Here is an 8,839-nt window from a genome sequence, read left to right as displayed (position 1 = left end):
ATCAGCGTTTCCCTCGGGTAATTTGTGCCAGCTGTCAGTTGCCCCGATTAACGGATACGATTCGCTAGTTGGGGCGCAGTCGTGACCCAACTAACGAATTTGCGCTGTATAAGCAAAGATATCTTTCTTCTTAAGATCTAAGAAGATCTTTCTTCTTATTGAAGAAGATCTTTCTTCTTATTGAAATCATTGCTCGACAAACGTATGATTACGGACGTAAAAGTCAACTGTCAAAATTCTCTTTAAAGGAAAATTACGAACAACCCCTTTCTGGCCGAACACAGTTCACAGCAGTTTATGAAAGACAAAACTTTTCTCTTTCATTAACTGCTGTGATTGGAGTGTAACGATTTGTCTCGGAATTTCCACTCAGTGAATGTTGAAAGTTAACTTACACACGCCCTTAGCATATGTTTGTCGACATGTGTTCTCCTTCAAATACAAACGTCACAACGGTTAAATACCAACGCAGCTGGATGACTATTTTCAGAGCGTCCCCACCTTTTGAGAGCTACAGCTTAGATAGACGGATAGACTTTTTCATTCCTTGCTTTCAGCTTCATATCTAACAGGATTCACGATTGTATCCTGCATTGGTATTATCCTGTACAATCCAATAAGATGACTTATTCGATGCGGAATCCTAACGCAGGCAGTCTTCTGAACCACCTCCTTTCCCTCGTATGCATCACTAATACAACACGATCGACTAGCCTCAGTAGGCTTCCCTCGATCATGATCCGGTATCGCTTCTCGGCCTAAAGGCTAAGATCAAAGTGTAGTATCTGTTCTTATCAGCTTAACATCTGATAGATCTCCCATAGGGAGACAACAAATGTTAAACTGATTTTTGAAAACGGGTGGAACGGTTAGGGGCTTGCTCCACTTCCGCCACGGGTTGGCCCGGTATTGCAGTACCATCGGGATCGGCCCACGTTAATTCTATACAAAAGCGTCATTTTACCGAAATATGGAACTAATCTGTATCACAGATAACAGACGTTTAAGCTCGATTCGAAACGTGTTTAAGTACCCGCTGCATACAAACAAAATTTTAATTGACGTGTATTTGTTTTGGCTGAAATTGTATTCTTTTTTAATTTATGACTTACCTTAGAAGTTTATAAAACTGAACAGCTTTTAATCGCTGATAACTCGGAAATTAATCGATGTATGGAAAAAATATTAAATAAAAAAGTTGCGTTTTTGCATGAGCTTACCGGACAAAATTCACGATTTTTTTGTTAAATAATTTATGTATTCTGAATTTTTTATACGCAAATTCAATAACAAATTGAATTGTTTTAAAGTTAGACTAATTTTTTTTGCTCATTTTTTTCTTTGGATATTAAGAATCGTGCTAAAAAGATTGTGTTAAAATTTAAGCGTGGATGTCAAAATACCTAGCAGATATAACGAGATATAACAATTATAACATCAAAAAACGCAATTTTGCTCTAAACACCCAGTATTATACCTATTATAATTTTTACACAATCTTCTCAATATAATTAAAAATGTTCTCAAAAATGGAATCAACCATAAGATGATTAAACTATAGTTAAATCATATTTGTGTTCATTTCATGTAATTTTTTAATGGTTTACAATATCGCCTTGATGTCAAACGGAAAGATACAGTAAATTTTATAAGCATTTTGAAAAACCAATTGTTGTTGATAAAAAATGCAAATAACTTATGAAAAGATTAAAATAAAATAAAATAATTGGATTGTCAAAACGAAATTTAAAATATCTCAAAAACTACTACATTTTAGAAATTTTTTGTTGGGAGTATTTTGATTTGAAATGACATTTAGAATCATATTCAATAAGAAAGATATATTTTCGACGACAAATAATATGAATTGTAAAAATTGGTTACAAATTGTTGTTAGGAAAACCTTTTTATTGAATTATTTTTATTGAAATTGAACGATAATAATTATTGAAATTGAACGACATTTGATTATGAAAGTTTGCGATGGAAAACGCGAATAATTTTTAAAAAGGGCGTATTTGCACGAATTAATCGTTCTAACTATCGACTTTCGGAAGATTGTTGTTGAATGCATTTTGATTTAAAGTGATACTTAGAATCACATTCTGTAATAAAATCACAGTTTTGTATGTCATTTATTGTTATTGTTTGCTACATGGGAAAACTTCCACGTCCATTTAAAAATTGTTTTTTAGTCGAAATAATCTCATTGATTGTGGAAAATGTTTAGTTTTCCATGCCGGTGAAACGTGTTAAGTTTCGTTGGAATCGAAGATGGTCGGAAACGATTTAAAAAAATTCGGACAAATATTCGTGGAATTCCTCAGTTTATACTGGTTTGATTTGATGCATATCGTGTATTACAGTGTAATATTCGACTTCGAAATCAGGTTGAATATGAATATATAATCCGGAAAATAAGAACAAACTTATTTTTTCCGCCGAATTTCAGCATTTTTACATCTTTTAGCGATATCATTTTGTTAAGATATCAGTTTCTAAATTTGATGACCTCTTCAGAACGAAAATGAATAAAATGAAAATATATACTCATCACAGTGTTTCTTTTATTTATACGAGTAGAGTGATTTATATTCATAATTCTTCAGGATCTTAGCTACAATTTTGTCACGAATAGTATGATTTATGTTCATGATTTGAGGATCATAGTCACAGTGTTTTTTATATCTACTACTCGTAACTATTACTGGTCGCTAGTAACTGGACATATATGACATTTAATTAGTAGTACATGGAACAAAAATGATTCCACGAATAATACTCCAAATTTTGTGAAGTAGTTTTTTTTTCTAAATATCACAAGGACGCAAGATAGAACGTAAATCATGTACCGTAGATTCCGTTTTTTGCATGCTCCATTTTTGGCAACAAAAATGTTCCGTTTTTGGCAACAAATGGGCTTTGTTTCTGGCAACATTGTTATTGTACACAGTAAATCTTTTAAAAATGCTCAACACACGTTTTGTTGTAATAATTGATTTCACTTTTGACTTTATTTCCAAACAAGAGTCATATTCAGTATAGTTTTTAGGGCATAAAATTAATTTTGCTGATTTTGTTTCTATCATTTCATTCCATATCACATATTCGTACAGAATTAATGTTCTTGTAACATTTATGATGTCACAAATTGAACATAAAAGCTTTTAAAGTAATGTTCCTTTTTTGACGCGGTTCCAGTTTTGGCAACTGAAAAAAATATTGTTGCCAAAAACGGAATCCTACTGTACTAGGAATCATGAACTAGTTCACGAATTCCTGATTTTGTGAACTTGGGCTAGGCATCGAAGAGGCATCCTTCAGTTTTATGAATAATGTTCATAAAGTTGTGAACTAGTTCACATACAGGAAATCGATTTGGTAATAACATGCCAGAAAACGTGACTGAAATTCACAAAACAAAAACAATAATTATTTGCAGAAATAAAAGCTTTATGCGGGCGTTACTGAAGGAAAATTGAACATAATTATAAACACACATGATTTTTATTCATGGCCCTGTTTTCGTAACGTAAAAACGTGATTGTTCCAGCACTCAAGGCTCTTTATTATCGATTTTAGGAACATTTTTTCCCTCTATCTGCATGATGCAATTGAAAAGCTATGCGCCGCGGCAGTGGCAGGTCTTCGGACCAAAGTCGGGCAAAACCTATAGTATGATGTTTTAATGCTTTAATTTGGCCGAAAATCACAAGTTAAGCTAATTTCGGGGTGCTGAGTTCAGTTTTGAGGATAAAAATCAGAAAAAAAAGATTTATTTATTTCATATAGGGTTATCGAACCGTTCTTCTGATTATGAACCCATTTTCATGATAATTTTTATGTACTGATCACATATATCAATAATATCACAAAAATTGGAGAAGACTAATTTGAACTCATTGTAAAACGTGTTTATTTACTATAGATTTTCAAATGATCTTGCACGGAACACCATGCGCCTCCATATCAGTAAAAAAAATCTTTTCAAACCCCGTGGCGCTGTAAGACGCAAAACGAGTCCTTGTAAAATATGTAAATTCGTAAAATAGAGATAATTTACCGTAGAATTTATAATATTTGTCCATTTCGAACTATTTCGTATGGTTGTACATAATACATTTGTAAAGCAAGTATTTTTTATCAGACCACCTCAGAGATTTTAAGCAAAAAAGAAATAGTTCGAAGCAAGCCTGGTGAATCTATCACAATTGAAAAGTTCTTTCATTTCCCTTCAAAATGAAACTAATTGTGCTAAGATCGGATCAAAATCAAGAGCAACGTGTATTTGAAGTAAACGTAGAAATTGTATTTACGGATATAATTTTTTTTAAATATTCTGACATAGCTACGTTTGAACTACAGTTAAAAATCGTATTCTCATCCAAGAGTCATCAAATTTTGAAAATGTATCATTCAATACATAAAATTCAGGAAAACTATATAATATCAAAAATTAAAAACTAACTTTTTGAGATTTTAGCCGTCCTTCAGCCACTGTGCGCCGTGCATTTCAACGATATTTTCAGCTTAACACAAATTAATTGTAAATAAATTGATCTAAACGAAAATATTCAATGTGACGCGTAGGACAATCACTCCTATCAAAATAGTGCAATTAAAGCGAAATATGTTTCCCAATGTAGCAAGCAAATTAATTCACTCAAAGTTTACAGAAAATGCGTGGTGCAACCTGATTTAATTTTTTTCTCTCCATCAATATTTATAAAACCGTCTCATCGTCTGATCGTTCATATGAGCCAAGCTTATGTGGATAACATTTTTATTATATACCTAATACTCCTTTCCCTTAAATGAAATGCATGAGCTTATAATGATCATTAGCAATGCTTTCCCATATCATCAACTGACCACCGTTTTTCCGACCCATTGTCTGTACTGATTAAGCTTAATTTATAACATATTTCCTTTGAGTACAGGTAGCGCTGTACACTATCTTACCAACTCTTGCAAAGCTCACTCGATATTATCGTTGCAACAATAAATTTTCCGTACCAAATTGTTTCCCACCTTCTTGTTGGGATTTCTTTCTCCAGATCAGTATCAATGACCGACTGTGCGATTTATTTAATGCCAGATACTCGGGGATGTTTCGTAAACGAATAAACTTTTATCGGCACACAGTATTCCTACCAGACATGCTCGTTATCGTCGTAGGGTGAATCTATGTACATACTACATTATCCTTACTGTAGTGCCCCCGCCTGAATCTCGCCCGTGATGATAGTGTTCAGGCGGTATTGCGTCGCACGTTGCTTCAGTTCTAAAGCACCCATATATACACGAAGTACGACGAGCCGACCTCACTGGTTGCAACGTGAAGAAGTGTACGAGTTGTGTACGCTAATGATGGTAACATCGTTTCGAAACTCATTTTTCTTGTCCTGCATGCAAATGTGAATTGTGGGAGTATGTGGTTCTCTAAAAGCGAAAAACTATTGCCAAGCGCAGGATTGAACCAATTCGGACGCTTTGTATCCATAAGCACGTCGTAGGATCTTGTCCAGTGGTAGAGAAGTCGATTCAAACTTAATAGAGATCAGTCTTTTCGAAGTCTGTGCTTTTATATTTTTATTTAATTTTTATTTGATAATAATTCAACATTGTGTTTCGAATTCATCGTTTTGATTAATCACTACTTGGTCACTATAAGCATAATTGTCCCATGTTCTATGGGGTCCCCTATATGACTGCTTTCTTACAAGAAAAACACTTCAAATTATTAACTTGTCTGTTAAGATTTTTTATGTGTTGTAGTAAAAATGTCCCATATTAACCCTACAACGTTTTCGTGCATTTTTCTAAACGTATGCGGTTTTATGGGGTACATTCGTACCCTAGAACTAAAATCGCTCTAATATGCCTAATTTGCATTGAATTTATAATTAAATTGGAAAGTTTTATTCTAAAATCATACAAGTAGCCTGTTGAAAAATATTCGTGTTGTGTCAATTTGATTATATAATATTTCATTTTCAATCAATTAAACTGGTCCTAAAATCTTAAACCCTTCGTTAGCTTTTATAGCCAGAATGAACTCCTAAAAATTCTTCTAGTTGTAGAGATGTCGTATTCACAGCAAACCCAAAAAAATAAACGATTTGGAAAACGATAGTAGCACCATACATTCGTATTAGCAAGCAACAGTTTTTACATGTATTTTTTTACCAACTTATGAGGTATGTTCTAGTAGTTACTTTAGAGCTAATATATTTTTCTTCGAAATCAGGTGGAACAGTTATAGTTAAGTCAGTCCTGGTAAGGGTCAGGTAATGACTGAGCTGGTCCATGCGGACGACATTCACTCCATAGGAGAAGAAGGGATGATGGGCGGGGAAGGGTATGAAAAGTTTGTTGAGCATAATGTTAAGTCATTTAGTATGTCCGTCCATAAGTCAGTACATTGTCAGTTTCATATCCGACTTTTTCTTGATCTACCTAGGGTAATAATAGCTTTAGGATACCATTTTTCTTACCTCGAGATTTATGCTGGTATTTTGATGTTTACCTGTGCCCCATGTCTGTTTGTGTATTCCTGCTCAGCTTTAAATGAGCTTCATGGTCCTCAGAACGTAACAAACCCACCTGCATTAGATGAGAAGAAAAGATTGTTTATATGTTGATATAATGAGTGTTAAATACAAAAATAGTAATATTTTCACTAGACGTTATGTTATGTTAGCTCTTTTAAATGTTGTTTTGTTACCGTTTTTGATTGTTCTGCTCCAGTCCCCAACAATACTTGGTGGTTACATCTCTTCGAATCCGCTGCACCCCTGGCTTTCCTCATCAAATCTTTCAAACTCTGATGGTAGCATATCTATTTCACTGTCCTCCGAAGCAGTGCTCACTTCATAATCCGATTCCACCATGGTATTTAGCAAATTATTCGCTTCGCTTTTCAGCTTTTCCTTGCCAAGCGCCCAATCCTGCCACTGCTCTGCATTTATGCCGCTCCTTTCAATATCTTGTCTGATCATTGTTCGCCAGGTGAAAGCAGGTCTTCCTAATTTCTTTGGTTCATCGATTCTGTATTTCTCGACAAACATATGATTACGGCTTAAAAGCCAACTATCAAAATTCTCTTTGAAAGGAAATTCCGGACAAACCGTTACTCGCCAATCAAAGACGTTGGTAGTAAACAAAAGAGAAAAGTTTTCTCTTTCATTAATTGCTATGAACTGTGTTTAGCCAGTAACGGTTTGTCCGCAATTTCCTTTCAAAGAGAATTTTGACAATTGGCTTTTAAGCCGTAATCATATGTTTATCGAGATTTGAGCGCTGTTTTCAGTGTACTTTCATTTCCCCCTCTTAAGATGTGCCCATAGAAATTAAGGCGTGCTATCCTTATTTGGTTGTTGATGGTTTTACATTTCTTATAAAAGAAATGTATAGAATTCGCTCAAACTTTCAAGATTTTTTCCGAGGCCCGGAGGGCCGAGTCTTATATACCAATCGACTCAGCTCGACGATTTGGGACAATGTCTGTGTGTGTGTGTGTGTCTGTGTGTGTGTATGTAACGGACAAATTCTCATTCGTGTTTCTCAGCAATGGCTGAACCGATCTTATCCAAACCAATTTTAAATGAAAGAACTAAAAAACAGTATGAACGCTATTAATTTGTTTTTGATTCTGATGTTTAGTTTCCAAGATATGAATGTTTGAATGCGTAAAAATGGCGTTTTTTGCAGTTTTTTTGAATTGTCTGCCGAAATTGACATTATAGATTAACAATTTACATGTTTTTAAACAGCTTTAACGAATACCTTTCCAACAAGCTATAGATTGTTGAAATCGGACTATTATCAAAAGAGATATTTAACATTAAATGCGGACGAAAGATTTTTATCATTTCCCATTGCCAGAAATATGACCAAAAACATGTAATCTATTATTAACGCTAAAACGGCTTATTTTAGGTCAATAGTATCTTCGGAGAATTTAATGGAGGAAATATGCCCTTTCTTTTGGTATTGTGCTTTTGCTGATTAATCCCCCTATGAGTGAGATATTTTCACAAATTTTCTTGGATGTGATTATATCGAAATGATGCCTTCAGCAAATTTGTAGCTCTTACTTTTGCGAATAACTTTACTGAAGACTTCAAATATCTATTTTGAATATTTTAAAAGTTATGGCTTGTTGTTTGTGGATTACTCTTTGTCGCCTATTTATTGTTCAATATAGAAATAATCCATTGAAATAAGCCAAACATTATTACGACAAATCGAATTTTGTATTTCATTTTTCTGTCTACAACCGCTAGAAATAATCACCGAACACTTCCAAGTTGCCTGGAAGGAACTTGATAACTTATCAGTGCAAAAATGTTCATTTGTGCGAACCTTCTGACTGCAATTTTTCTAACTAATGACCATCGGATCGATCTGAAACATATCGGAAAATGAAAAGCGAAATAAATAACTCCAAGCAACGGCGTAGCCCAGAGAAGGTTTTGGGGTTTAACACCATACAACGCCCCCCCCCCTCCCCACCACACCCAACAAAAAAAAATGGATTGAAGTTGAAAATTAATTGATGCTGACTGATTTAATTCAAAATTACAATAACAATTATCTAATCCGTACATTGATAACCTGTTGTTGTAAACATCATGAGGACTTTTGATAAATTGTCGGAATGGGGTCCTGAAATGTAACTGATCTATTGGTCTTGATTTCACAGTTGTCTAATAGCATCAATATCAAATTCCTGCCTGAAAACATTCCAATAGAAAATTCCAGAGTTCTGTAATCAATCATAATCCTCAGATTTCTTTTCAAATTGAGATCGATTTTGTAGAGATGTACTGTAATA

General features: G+C 34.1%; 1 non-coding gene across 1 annotated transcript; it reads left to right on the top strand.

Moving 5' to 3' along the window:
* Positions 1-745: 745 nt before the first annotated feature.
* Positions 746-940, top strand: LOC131694410 (U2 spliceosomal RNA). Its single transcript, XR_009306505.1, has one exon. It is a non-coding gene; the product is annotated as a U2 spliceosomal RNA (small nuclear RNA).
* The last annotated feature ends 7,899 nt before the right edge of the window (positions 941-8,839 follow it).

This window comes from Topomyia yanbarensis, chromosome 3 (assembly GCF_030247195.1).
Source record: "Topomyia yanbarensis strain Yona2022 chromosome 3, ASM3024719v1, whole genome shotgun sequence".
NCBI classification, from domain to species: domain Eukaryota; kingdom Metazoa; phylum Arthropoda; class Insecta; order Diptera; family Culicidae; genus Topomyia; species Topomyia yanbarensis.
The sequence above is the reverse complement of the archived record's forward strand: the minus strand, read 5'-3'. Positions and strand labels throughout refer to the sequence as shown.